Source organism: Scomber scombrus, chromosome 1 (genome assembly GCF_963691925.1).
Source record: "Scomber scombrus chromosome 1, fScoSco1.1, whole genome shotgun sequence".
In the NCBI taxonomy this organism is placed as follows: domain Eukaryota; kingdom Metazoa; phylum Chordata; class Actinopteri; order Scombriformes; family Scombridae; genus Scomber; species Scomber scombrus.
This window is the reverse complement of record NC_084970.1, coordinates 15,536,454-15,550,721: the sequence shown is the minus strand read 5'-3', so window position 1 is coordinate 15,550,721 and position 14,268 is coordinate 15,536,454. Positions and strand designations below refer to the sequence as shown.

The 14,268-nt window shown below is 37.7% G+C and overlaps 1 protein-coding gene across 1 annotated transcript in view; it reads left to right on the top strand.

The window, feature by feature from the left end:
• Nucleotides 1-14,268, top strand: part of smyd2a (SET and MYND domain containing 2a) — a 146,318-nt gene that overhangs the window by 55,711 nt on the left and 76,339 nt on the right. The window lies entirely within an intron of this gene.

Sequence of the window (14,268 nt, the reverse complement as noted above, 5' to 3'; positions counted from 1 at the left end):
AGAAAAAGAGAGGGAGGGAGAGTGGCATACATCAATGTACTAAGAGACCTACTGTTTTTAAATATGTGTTTAAATGTTGATTCTCATGATTCTTGACTCACTTTTATTTACTTTGTTTTTGGAAATATTGTTTTGTTTCTGTAAAATAACATTGCATAAGTCAAGTAGAGAGAACAGAAGCTAGATGTAATAGGGCTGGGCAATACACTGTGTAAAATAATGTAAAATATTGTACTATCAATAATAAATTGACCATTTTGTATAACATTATATTTTCATGTATTTTTCAGATAAAAATAGATAAGAATAGACTATAATGTATCAGCAGATGTAATGAGAGAATGACAGATATTACATTACTGCAATGTGATTTTAAAGATAAATTAAAACGAAGAATATCATACTGTAGAAATAAGAATAAAATTATGATATAACACAGTATATATTGTGCAGCCTATGTATGAATGTGTCTGTGTGTGGTTGAGTTGACTGGAGAGGGGGATGACAAGACGGAGTAAAGACAAGCAAAGAGGAGGAGAAGATATGGGAGAGTCAGGAGGCGGATCTGTCCAGAGTCACCCAGAGTAGAGGAGAGAGGAGAAATGAGACTCCTAAACCTGAAAACTTTTAAGTTTAAATAAGCATGAAATTATATTGTACAACTATAGCATATATTTAATTCACTCACTCAAATTTATTGACCAAAACATACAGTACAGACACCTGCTGTGACCTTCAGTTTAAAGTGAAATTAGCTTTAATTAGTTATTAAATGTTTGAAACAATGTGAGACACAGAAACAGTAGAATAGTTGAGAGGTTAAGGTTCCCTGAGACACATTTTTGTGGGTTGTCTGGCAATTTAAAGTATTTTAGCTGTATTCAGTGGATTAAAACACTTTCTCACACACACACACACACACACACACACACACACACACACACACACACACACACACACACACACACACACACACACACACACACACACACACTCTTCTCTTCTCTCTCATACTGTTGAGACATAGTGGAACAAGTCTGGCAAATAATTCATGCTATTTTATTTAACTCTGTGCTTTAAATATACAATACATTTAAATAGCTTTAATTAAATAAGAATAAGATCTATAGGTTTTTTGAGGAAGCCAGTCTGCGAGGTTAAGTTCAGCAACTTGTTCACAAACTGCTCCAGGTTTTGAACAAGTTTGAGGACAACTTGTCTCTCTGTGTGTACTCACTCCTTGGTGTTCCCTATCCAATGCCCTCCGCTCTCCTCTTCTCCTCATCCGACGCTCTCACTGCGTTTAGGAGAATCTTTCCTCCTCTGCGTCTCTCCTCCCTGCGGTGCTGAAGCGGGGGGACGAACTGGCGCTCCGTTTTTCTTCTGCTCTTCTCTCCTTTTACCGCTGATCGGACACTGATGCTACGCTTGCACAGCAGTTTTATTGTCTGCACATGTTACAGCAAAGAGTTTTCTCTGGTTTTTCTCTCTTGCTCTTGCTGCTGTTTAACACCCACTCCTGCTCTCTCGCTTTTGAGCAAACCGGTTGAAGCGGCGGGATAATACCGAGAGGAAGGAGGAGGAGTAGGAGATGGGTGGAGAAAGGAGAGAAGGGGTGGATTTGCAGGACACAGAGAGGTGGTTCCCAAATTGGGATCTAGTTTCAGGGCTCCCCATTTAAATCTCTATTAATTGTTGGAAACATGTTGTCTGGAAACATGATTTGAATGATTCGTTCATAAACATAGGGATTCTGACACTAAACCTTATTGGTATAGATGATCTGAATGTAGGAAGGATAATTAGTGCAGAAAGACTCAGAAGCATTTAGTGAAAAGGAGAGAGAGTGAAAGACAGATGTGGGAGGACAGAGAGTTACACAGAACTGGCAGAGAGTTTTTCTCTGTATTTCAGAGGAGTCATCTTATACTGACAGTTTATTGCCATCCAGCACTAGTTGCCCACCTTTTAGTCTTGTGAACCATTAATATTACGTGTTTTGTTTCACAGATTGTTTCATGTCTATTAGTTGTGAGCACTGATTTTGTCTTTAAAACTTCTCAGATGGTTTCATTTGAATTATTGTTAGAAATGTGTGAAAAATATCCAGTATTTTCACAATAAAAGCAAAGCTTAGAGAAAAGTTTCCCTCCTCAAAAAAATACAAATACATGCAGTAGAACTTTGTTTTCTCTTCTTTCTTGTCCCATTAATCATGTCGTGACCCATCGGATTTTTCTTGAGAGCCCTTGAAGAGGTTTGGGGACCACTGTAAACACAAGGCCTCTTACAAGATGTCTGATATGGATGGACGAGTTTTTTCTGCTACATATGAGGATTTCAAATTTCCTTTATATAGAACATGCAAGTCACATGTCTTTCACAGATTACAATTATTTCATCTTGTTATGTTTTGTATGGTCAGTATAGGTACGCTATTATACTGTTTAAGATCTCAAATATGTATTATTTGATGCATGCTAGATGGGAATGGTGATGTTGTTTCACTTTGCTTCCCAGTGCAAAACAACATAAACCGTAACTGGTCGACAGATTATGTATTTATTCTGTAGCATGGGACCAGTGCAGTAGAAATGTTCTCTAAATGTTTAACCAATATAGATACAGTGTGAACAGGCAGAAGGGTTATTGTCACACTCATTCCCTGCAATCAAACACATCTCATTCGCTGAAGGTTATTGACTTATATTGCCATGGTCACAATTTCAATCCAGACTTTCTATTCAATGTGTTTTTCTGGACAGATCAGAGGAGAAGAATAACTTGTGGAAAATGTGAAAGGATGTTTGGGTGTACAAAAGAAGCAGCCAGTTTTGTGATCAGTAGACTGACAGTCAATATAGAGCATTCAGTTCAGACATTAATTAGTCTCACACACAAGCACAAACAAACATGCAGCTTTAAGCTCAGAAGACAGAGCGGGTCGTCCACTAATCACTAAAACACAGTAAATGGTTAAGTGTTTATTAGAGTGAGTAAATGTTTGTATACATTTTGTATAAACATCCCTTTCCGCCTCTTTACATAAGATTGTATTTGAGTTTTTATATTTTGAATATTTTAAATTATTTGCTTGTAAAGGGTTTTCTTGAATCGTATATATTCAATAATTAGTTTAGCTGCTATTGGGAGTTAGCTTCCCAATTTCCATATTCACTGGAAAAAAAGTATTGTATTATTTGACAATCAATAATGAACATGATCTGCTATCATCCATCTCTCATGCTCCAGTGGTCTTGCTCTCTTTCTCTTTCTTTCCCTCCATTTGTCTGTCTCTTAATATCGGTTTAAATGTTCATGTTTTCACTTCATGACTCCAACATTTAAACATTAATTACATGCCTATTTATACAGCTAATCATAGATACTGTTTGTGGTGGTGGTGGGGGGTTGCTGAGGGGTATTTATGCATGTGTGTGCGGGCATGTGTGTGTGTGTGTGTGTGTGTGTGTGTGTGTGTGTATGTGTGTGTGTGTGTTTGTGTGTGAGAGACTAAACAGAGTCACAGTCTCACCTCACCTGCCTAAATATGTTCATACACCTGCTGCTTATTGTGGGCAGACATACAGACCAAACAACTAAAATCATTTTGTTTCGGTACTCTGAAGTACACACCTTGGGATCCCCCAGGAGGTGCTGGAGGGAATTGTCTGGGAGAAGGATGCCTCAGTGTCCTTACTCAGTGTATTGTTACTGCAACCCAGTCATGTATAGGGGGAGGAAAATGGATGAATGGATGGAAGAGATTTTCCAGCACTCCAGTGAGGGACTCTGACCCTTCAAGGAATCAGTTGACAATTGAATAATTATGAACATTAAAGGGACAAAACTTACTCAAAATGCATTTCCCCTGCACAATGCATCATGGTAGGACCCTGTAACCATTTCTAACCACAAAACGGTATAACTGTGTGCCAGGGGGACAAGATGGAGACATACCAAACAGATAATGAAATGTACTACTAGCCTTTCTGGACCTCTTTCTGCTGCCCACATGTCAGTTTTCTTTTCAGCCATTTGATGAGGTCTAGTGTTGTACTCAGTAACACCTGTGGCAATCAAACGTTGCAAATATATTAGTCACAACTGATTAAATATATATATATATATATATATATATATATATATATTTATATACATATATTATATATATAACACTGAATAATGAAGTCAAACAAAATGAAGTCTGCATATCGGGCTAAAACACTTTTCATGCCATGTCACACCTCACCTGTGTTGGCCTTCTGTTGTTGAAGCCCTCCTTGCTGGCCTGAACCTTTTGTTTTCAAACTACCACCTTTTATTGATTTCCTGTCTTGTTACCTCAGTCCTGTGGATTTGTTTACCTGTTCTTTCTGCTCTGTAAGTCAGTTTGTCATTTGTACAGGTAGGTCCGTCTCTTTCATGTGGTGTGGTGTCACTTATCTCTGTCCAGTGCAAACTAACAACATTATGTAACACTATATAAACACGCTGTCTGAATTAGCACATTATGTCGTACTTTTTGCTTTCAAGTTGTTTAGTTGAAAATGGTTGAGCACTTTTTTTAACCAAACTGACATGAATCTAAAAATATTTCACATCTTCTATTCTTCAATTAATTCCTCAGTCTACTCCACACAGTGTGGTCCTCTGAAAGAAAGAAAAATACCGCTAACTTCCAATAATAGAATTATTATTTCAGTTGCGGTTTTCGTGCCTGTGTGTCTGTCTCTGTGAGTCGTGTCCCGTGCAGCAGCAGCAGCAACTAATTTGGAAATTGATTGCTTAATGATAGCAGTCAGTCTAGTGTATAATAATCATTGATACTTAGTCACAGTCAATTTACACATAGCAATAACCAAATATAGAACTCTCATCCAGTTTATTTTCCCTTCATTTGTTATCAGTGCTCTCTGACAGGTCAAAAAAATACAAATATTTCATTGCTATGCGACATTGTTTCACTAAAACCCATCTAATACTTTGTGCTGTGCAGATCTGACATGACGGCATTGAAACTGTATATTTTTAGTAAATTATGTTACATGTCTGGTTAATTATCAAATTAACAAAGATAACAACAGCTGACTTACAGCTTTAGGCAGTAATGGTGATTTTAATTGTGTGCAGCTGTATTTATACTCATTAATCAACCATTAAAAATATTCTACCATTGTTTGATACAGAAATGTGGTATCTATCTTTAGCCTGTCTAAAATAAAACACTTAAAAAGTTGTCTGATGACTTCCAGTTGTTAAATGCATTTGAGTGTGTCTCATGTCTGTGATCATAACGTTTATAGTTCTTTTTGTATTTACTGTAAGTTTAGTTTCACGCTTACTGCCAAAAACTGGAGGGAAGGCAACATAGGAGAGGAAAAAGAGGGACTGGAAAGGTGGACGAGAGTAAAAAAAAAAAAAGATCAAATTGTGTACAAGGCCTGAAATAAAAGGAATACCTTAACTTCACTCTTATGTGAAAAACATACATGATCCCTCCTGACATTTTCTGACATTACTATGACAACCTAATTACTTACAACAGCAGCAATAATAATAATAATAATAATAATAATAATAATAATAATAATAATAAATAATGATTATTATTATTTTGTTTATTTATAGAGCACTTTTCTTCACAAAGTTACAAAATGCTTAACAGAAAAGTAGAAAGAATTAATAAGCATCAATTAAAAACCAAAACACATCATAAAACATGGGAATAAAATGAAGTTATACAAAAATATAAACTGTAAAGAGTGGGATAATAAAACACAACAACATATCAAACGTTAACGAAAATGTTTTTAGAAGAGATATAAAAGACAGCAGAATTGAACGACTGATTGTTTTTCGAAGGCAGTGCTCAAATCTGAACTGTGCAGTCAACTGTTTGGCTTTTAACGAGATCCAAGAGAAATTACCGTATCACAACGGTTTTGGCCTCCTTGCACTGGCTCCCAGTATATTCTTGAATCGATTTTAAGATCTTGTTGTCGTCTTTTAAGCGTCTGCATGGCCTCTCTCCATTAAATATATCTGACACTCTCCCCTGCATACAAGTCAGTATGTAGCCTGAGATCCTTGAACCGAGGTCTTTTCCCGACATGTGGCTGAAAACTAGAGGTGACATTCCCCGTCAGAGCCTTGAAGCTATTGAACGAGCTGCCTGAGGAAACCAAGTCAGCAGAATTAGTGACCTCTTTTAAATCTCTTCTTAAAACATACTTCTATCAGAAGATTTTACTTACAACACTGTAATTGGTTTTATTTGTTTTATTTGCTTACTTTGTTTTTATGATCTGCCTTTATTGAAGTTCTTGTCTTGTGTGAAGCACTTAGTATCATGTGTTTAGAGATGTGCCCTATAAACAAAGATTATTTTTATTTTTATTTGTATTATCTTTCCAATAAAATAAGCAGCAAATTTCTGTGTCCAGTCATTTTCAGGTTCAAGATCTGTACTGGAGCAATAGCTTCTGTAGATTTTTCCACCATTACTAAAAACCCTAATATGTGAGTGCATCTGTACGTGTCTGTGTGTTTTTATGTGTGGGTGATTACATTTATCTGTGCCTGTGCAAGCACTATACAGTCATTGTGTATGGATATGTAGTGTATATACTGCATTATGTAGGTGTATTTATGTAAGCTGCAGAGTTGGTCTCACAGGTGATTGTTCCTGACAGTGTATGGTGCCCCCTCAGATGCCTGTGGAGAAATGACCCTAGGTCATTATGTCCCGGCTGGACACAAGCCTGCAATTAGACCCCCATGAAGCGGAACTGCCCTCTGTGTGTGTAAGATTGAGTGTGTGTGTCCGTATGCACAAGTACAGTATGTGTTGCCACTTGCAAGAGAAACGTCCTCTTTGTTTGAGTTTGTATGCGTCTCACTCCGGTTAAAACTGCAACAGTGACTGTGACAGTAAGTCATTGTGTGTGTGTGTGTGTGTGTGTGTGTGTGTGTGTGTGTGTGTGTGTGTGTGTGTGTGTGTGTGTGTGTGTGTGTGTGTGTGTGTGTTTGTGTGTGTGTGTGTGTGTGTGTGTGTGAAGCCACTGTAAGAGAATTAGTGCTTCCTGGTTCTACAGTTGTAATGACCCAAAACCCATATGAAATTAGTTTGTGGAATGTGACAGTGAATATTTCAAACAAACTCGTAGTATAGAACTGCTGTGTGTGTGTGTGTGTGTGTGTGTGTGTGCGTGTGTGCGTGTGTGCGTGCGTGTGTGTGTGTACTTTGCAGGTCACACATAACTCTAGGACCCAAACATTTTGGAAGTGGTGAAGAAGACATATACTTTTTAGGATTTTCTGTTATTTATATACTGCTATGATGATGGATATTTATGCTTAACATGGTCGAAGTTCCAAAACTTGAGCTCAATGAATGTATAAATGCTCACTGCAAGTCAAAAGGGCTGCAACCTGCTCTCAAATCTCATTTGCAACTGTTTCTCCCTTGTCAACGTCAGATTGTCGGTTTTTCCACATATCCTCTTTGTCATGTACAGATGAAATCCTACTATTACAGTTTGTTACATGGTTTGTTGAAGTAGGCTCCAGAGCCAGCAGAAGTCTCAAGAGGGGCAGCTTCTGGGAGCCTTGAACAACCAGGAGCTAAAATGGACCGTTTGAGATAGAGGCTGAACTGAGAGGCTGTGTAAAGGTACAGTACGAGTTAAAAACTTTTTTTTTAATAGTGTAAATCATACAAAGATATTCCAGTAGAGCACCAGAATAAAAAATATAGACCTGGAAATCTGCATTGGATTTCCCCTTTAATGTGTATGATGTTCTAAAATGTTTTCCCCTTCCTGAGCTAAAGTTAGAGCTGTCAGTGGAAAAAAATCACACTGTCATGGAACATATAGTACCCTCAAGTGAAGCCATGTTTATTGTGTTCATGTGCAGTCAATTGAAACTAATGACATTTGACTTCATAGGGAATTTTCTGATAGCTTTGAGAAGAGAACAAGACAACATCCATTTTCGTTATGAGTTACTTAGCAACTGTTTAATGCTAAGCATAATGCATATTCAACTTCTCATGTTAAATATAGGACCTCACAGGTTCAAGTACTCCCCAACACTTCCCGATGTTCAATAGGCTAATATAGATTGATTCAACTACCAAGACGTAAAAACACTCTCACTAACAAACTTAAAATTGTTTCCGATCTCCCGATATAACACATAGTTCAGTAACAAAGCCTTGTGTAGCAGCCTCAGATGATTCAATAAGGTGACAATGGCTACCGAAGTTGTTATGTGAGGCCTCTGCAGTGAATATCAATGTTTGGAGTACATGTCCACATGAGCAGTGATGACCGTTAATATAGCCATTATTACGGTAAGCGTCTGTTGATATTCTATTGGGGTCCGGCGTTAAAAATAGCACACATAGTTTTGACTGTCGGGGCCACATAATAGTGGAACTTAATCCATGTTACATAACTGAATGGAGCAAAGGCTTCTCGATGGGTCCTGTGGTTGGGTGTGTGTGTGTGTCTGCCAGCGCCAGTGTACTTGTTCGTGTGAGTGTGCATGTGAATGCACTTGGGCTATGCTAAAAACAAACAGAGCCATGCAGTTGCGTGACATGGTGCTTCGAGGTGGAAAAGCGGTCGGAAAATAGCATGTGCAGCAAATAGTGGTTAATTTTGTAATTATAAAAAGGTTAAAAATATATATACATATATTTTACAAAATACGGGTGTGATATCCTGTAACGGACTGAATATTGAAGTGATCACTCCTCTGGAGCGCACCCAACAAAAATGTTTCTTCTTCTTTTGCAATGTTGTTGCCTATTCTGTGTACGGTAAGTGGGCGAATGGAAAGTCTGTAACATGCAATATCTCCAAATAAAATACCTCTCCTCCATGCCAGAGAATGTGTGTGTGGGAGCTGGACGTCGGTGGCGAGTTTTCAAGCTATCTGTTGGTCAAATGGACAACATGTGAGGCACTTCCAGTGTGACTGAGAAAATCAGCAATGATGGGGCATCTTCACAGTAACGACTCTGGTCACATACTGGTCAGATTGTTGAAGTGCTGAAATTGTATCATTAATTGGCCATAAATGCCCATTCGCTGACACGACTTTGGTAAAACTTGGAGGGATGTTGCATGTAAGAGCGCTGCTTTGAGTTTGGAAACACACACACTGTCTGAAGTGCCACTTGGTCAATTCTGTCAAATGTTGGAAGGATGATATTGATTGACCTGATGGGAGGATTGTACAGGAATTAAATGTCAAAATGTTTAACTTTAGAAAATGCAAATGAAGTTTCTTTCTCAACTGCATTTGAAATGACATACTGGAAATCATTCGGCTCAAACTTTAATTTGACTTGATTGAAAACTTTATTGCTTTGGGACAGTTCCTCTGACACTATCTTTATTTGACAATAGACTTCTTCCTTCATCCACTCCTGTTATTGTTGTTCCTTCTAGGTTTTTTTTTTTTTTTTTTTTTTTTTAACCTCAGACACGGGCCACAACACTCTCTTCCGTCTTTTTCTGATTCCCTTCAGTAATTTTTTTATTCCCTCTCTATACATGACTTGCTTTGTTCCCTCATTTAGAATTTGTAATGGTTTTATAGTTTTTTTTAACCAAAAAAACATGCTCTGCTGAGAAAAAAAAATCATTATCTTAATTAAAATTCAACTCAGAATGAAGTTTGAGTTGAGGAAGATGGGTAAAGTTAAGTACAACAAAATGTGAGGAGAGGGAAAAAGGGTCCATTGTGAACAGGGGGGGAGAGTGAAGGGATGTGAGGACATGAGAAAAGAGAAAGAAGGCTTTAAAATGTAGTATTTAAATGTAGCCACCATCTGCATTGACAATTATCAAAGTAGATCCCACAATAGAAAAAAAGGGGTTAATAGAACAGCATGGTTAAAAGTGCATTGTGTAGGAATTGGCCACCTGATCCAAACAAATAGGGGGTAGCACATCATGGAGGGTCACTGAGATTTATTAAAACTGCAATTAAGCTAAATTGTGTAGGTCTATTCTTTTACTGGATGTGGACATTTTAATAATGCTTATTTTTCAAAACACACCTTAGTTTTGATGGTATAAAGTATACCTCGAATTACATCCCTGTAGCAGCTGAGCACAATGTGGTCAGTACAGGTTAATTTGTTCAGTCACATTACCTGCTCTAAACTATAAAATATATCTGTAGTCATGTGTCCCATAAAATATTTTGTTACACATGTGGCTTAGTTTGGGGGTGTATTTTCAGCAGCACGGACACTACTGAATTATCATAAAATTATTATAGGAATATTATAAGAAAAATATACACACTGTCTGAGGGCACCACTGTCTGAGCAGTGTGTCTCTATGATCCTCTTACTCTTCCATGACTACATGTTGTTACTTGTAACTTTGATCATAAAAATGACACACCTCTATAGGCTACAAAGTCAAGAATCAAGTTTAGAGAATATTATAGATCCAAGACGAAACTCGGCGGGACTTAGAGAAAAAAGGCCCAATTACAAACCTGTCTCTACTTCAACACCACAGACAGCACCATGGATTCATCAATACGCAGCACAGTTAGGTTACTGATATTTCAGAGGCATGGTCGGGGCCGTAGATTCTAGCTTACACAAACCTCAATCAGATAAAGAATCAATGACTCAGGCAGCCTTGACTAACATATTCAATTAAACAACCCCTCTGCCCCTGCACTCTCTCTGCTACTGGGGGATGAAGAGTGGATTTGGCAGGTTAACAAGGGGGATGCATTTGAGACATTTTGCAATCAAGGGGCTTCTATTTACATAATCCTGTAAAATAATAACAATAATAAATGTAATATTGATATTGTAATAAAACGTTAAATCCAGTTTGATGAAATATATGAAAGCGGCCAGTTTGACAACCGTCTCAATATGTCCATGTTTATATGGGTATGGTACAAGACTTGATGCACACACACACACACACACACACACACACACACACACACACTGAACACAAAGAGCAAGAGGAAATAAAAATCAGAAGTATGCACTCTTTGTATTTGACCACAAGATGTCCCAGTAACTCTTTATTCCTTTTAAAATATATAATAGTTTATCATACTCACATCTGTAGAACATTATGATTAAGAAGACTCTAATTACATTGTAAATGAATTAATGTCATCAAAAATTGTATGTGCAGATCTTTAATCTCAGTTGAGAGATTCTTTGTAGAAAGAGAGGAAGACATATTTCATCATATTTATGTCACATGTTCTTGGAAATATAAAATTAAATGAGCAACGTTTTACAATAACAGTCTATCAAATGGCTTTTCTTAACATAGAAGTGTTTGGATTTGGGTTGTGGCTGACTGGCAGCATCTTAAAAATTAAATTAATCCCACTGACAGCAGACAAGAGAAAGGTCTATCTGCATGACTACACCCACTTTACATGACCTGCCACTTCACTACACACTTGTTGGGAAATTTTAAGCTATAATTGAAAGAAAACCTTAACACAGTGACAGTAAGGAAAATACTTCCAGTCAGCCAGTCACAAAGCTTAAAATTCTGTACTTCAAATTCAATTAATCCCTGAGGCGCTTTAAAATCTAAGTTTTTTTTTAATTAAAAGAACATCATTAAGCAAGACATAACATCTTAGATAACTACATAATGCAAAGACAATAACAGCATCCATAGCAACCACCGTAGCAATGATAGAAAGACCTGAAAGAACACCTGACAAACTAAACATCATAAAGATTCACTGAATGAAGTTCATGAAAATTGAATGCATATTTCTGGATAGAAATGTTATCAACTGCCTTCAAATATTGATATTCACTGAGAATAAAAGCAATATCAGCCTTTTTTTTCTTTTTTTTTCTTACTGAAATAAATGGGTGATGACAGCCTCCTGAACCTACTAGTAGCTTTAGTGGGCCATTCCCAGCCCATATATTTGGGACAGATGTGTGATGATAATGCCTATTCAGTAGTCAAATTGTGTGTACCTACTGAATGCCTCATGGTCAGTTAAAAGTACAGAGATCTCTGTCCTGAACAGTGAACCAGAATTTTTGCCTCGAAGCCACATCATCCCACAGCCTGGTCAGCCTAATAATAGTAGCTAGTTACTCTGGTGTTTCTGTTCAACCAAAGAACACACAGTCAGGGCAGCAGGAAACTCGTGTTAACAACAACAGTACATTCTGTGTGGTGTGATCTGTAATAACAACATCGCTGCCTGATGGTCCAATTTTCTGCTTCATGTCTCAGTCTCTCTATCAGTTTGCGTGCTGTGCGTGAGAATGAAAAGTGTTTTCTAAATTAAATGCATTACTGTTACACACACGCACTTACACACACAGATACAGATACTAGGCAGCAACTCATGTTAACAATTACAGGGTAATCTCCCTTCCTGTAAGTGAGTGTCAGTAAGATGTTTGTGTGCCAACCAGCTGTGAAATAGTAAGCCACCACAGTGCTAAACTACTCAGTCAGTCACGCACCGAGATATTTGAGTGTATTCGTGTGCTTGTATGACTGTGCTAGTTTGTGTCTGGTAATAAAGGTGTGACATGTCTTTCCTACTCACTGATCTGAGCCTCAGAGTATCAAGTGGAAGGTCACATACTTCACTCTTTGACCTTTGTGTAAATGCGCGTTTTACTTTGTTTTTCATGTGTGTGGATGGAAGTTGTTTCTTTCCATTTTTGGCAATTGCAGTTTCTCTCACTGTGACAGACTTCCTTGTGTTTCTGAACATGATTCAAGTGCTTAATATTTCATCTCTATGCATACAACAGTTGTCATTACTAAGAAACACTACAACATAAGAATTGTTCATGGCATTTGAAATGAGTAGCTATAATACTGTAGTATATGATGAAACTGGGAGTCCAACTTTGAAAACACACACGGGTAAATGATGTGGTGAAAACTAGGAGCTGCATTGCATTGGTAAACATTGTTACCTAGCCATCATAGATTCTGTTTGGGAGGAGTGGTTATTGTGATAAATAAATAAATAAATAAAATAACTTAAAGTAGTAGATGCACCGGTTATGGGTCAGCTGAAATAAGCTTGTAAAAACTCATATTTTACTGCTGCTCTGCATCTTAAAGGACCAGTTTGTAGAAGTTAGTGGCACCAAGAGGTGAGATTGCCCTCCAAGCATGTAGGAGAACCTACAGTGGCAGTGAAACTGTACTGTCTGTTCTGGGATACTGCAGAAACATGGTGTTGTATCATGGCAGGCTCCGTGAAAGAGGATTTCAGATGATTATACACTAATTGAAACATACTTATGAATATTATATTGCATTTCGGCCAAGTCAGTTCCACTAGATTCCACTAAATTCCACAGACTACATTTTTAAAGCAATAAATGAATAAAAGTTTACCTCAAATGCATAAAATGAAATACTTTAAACATGTTTTACAGTTAATGGACTTCAGGACTGGGCAGTTGTTCGTGAATCCATCAGTATGTTTGTGTGTAAAGTCCTTCCTAATTAACTACTACTGTAGCTAGTTCCAAACTGGTGATTTACCAAACCAGGTTGCATAATTAAAACTTAAGAAAGGTCTTAGCTATTAAAAACTTTAATGTTGCGTAAATTGGTTGCTAGGAAACATCTGTAGCATTGTCAAATAAGAGGCAACCAATCATGTAAAGAAGAGGTCACTGTATCGTCACAAAGGGAGCGTGTCTATGTTCCCACAGCTCTATGTTCCAACATTTCTAAGAGATTATTAAAATTTAGACCCTATGTTCCCACAGCCCTCTGTCCCACAGACATGTGGGGTGTCCTGGTTCCTCTGTGAAGCTATGAGTGAAAGTCCCTCATGCACAATAATTTACAAATTAAGAACTGGGGCGGGCACAACGCTGTCCTGATTGGGCTCGAAAAGATCAGGTAGACCAGGCTTTTCTCCTCATCGGGTTGACCAATCCATCTGATACGGCACGGCACATGGGCTTTGAGCATTGGCATAACCTGGGACTTATGGAGCCGAATTTTCAAATTTCACAAATTTCACAAATTTAAAACATTTAAATGTTGAAGTTCTAGAAATTCGAGAGTTCGAGAAATACGCGTCTGGTGTGAACTGAAGGGCTGTGGCACGCACGAGAATTTCCGAGTGCGGTGCTTCCACGTCCGGTCTGAACCTGGCGTAACTTGAAAAAAACAGTTTTAAAGGTCTTACAATAAAATACTTAACTGCTAATCCTTTGAGAATTACTTTGTTTAATTTTCT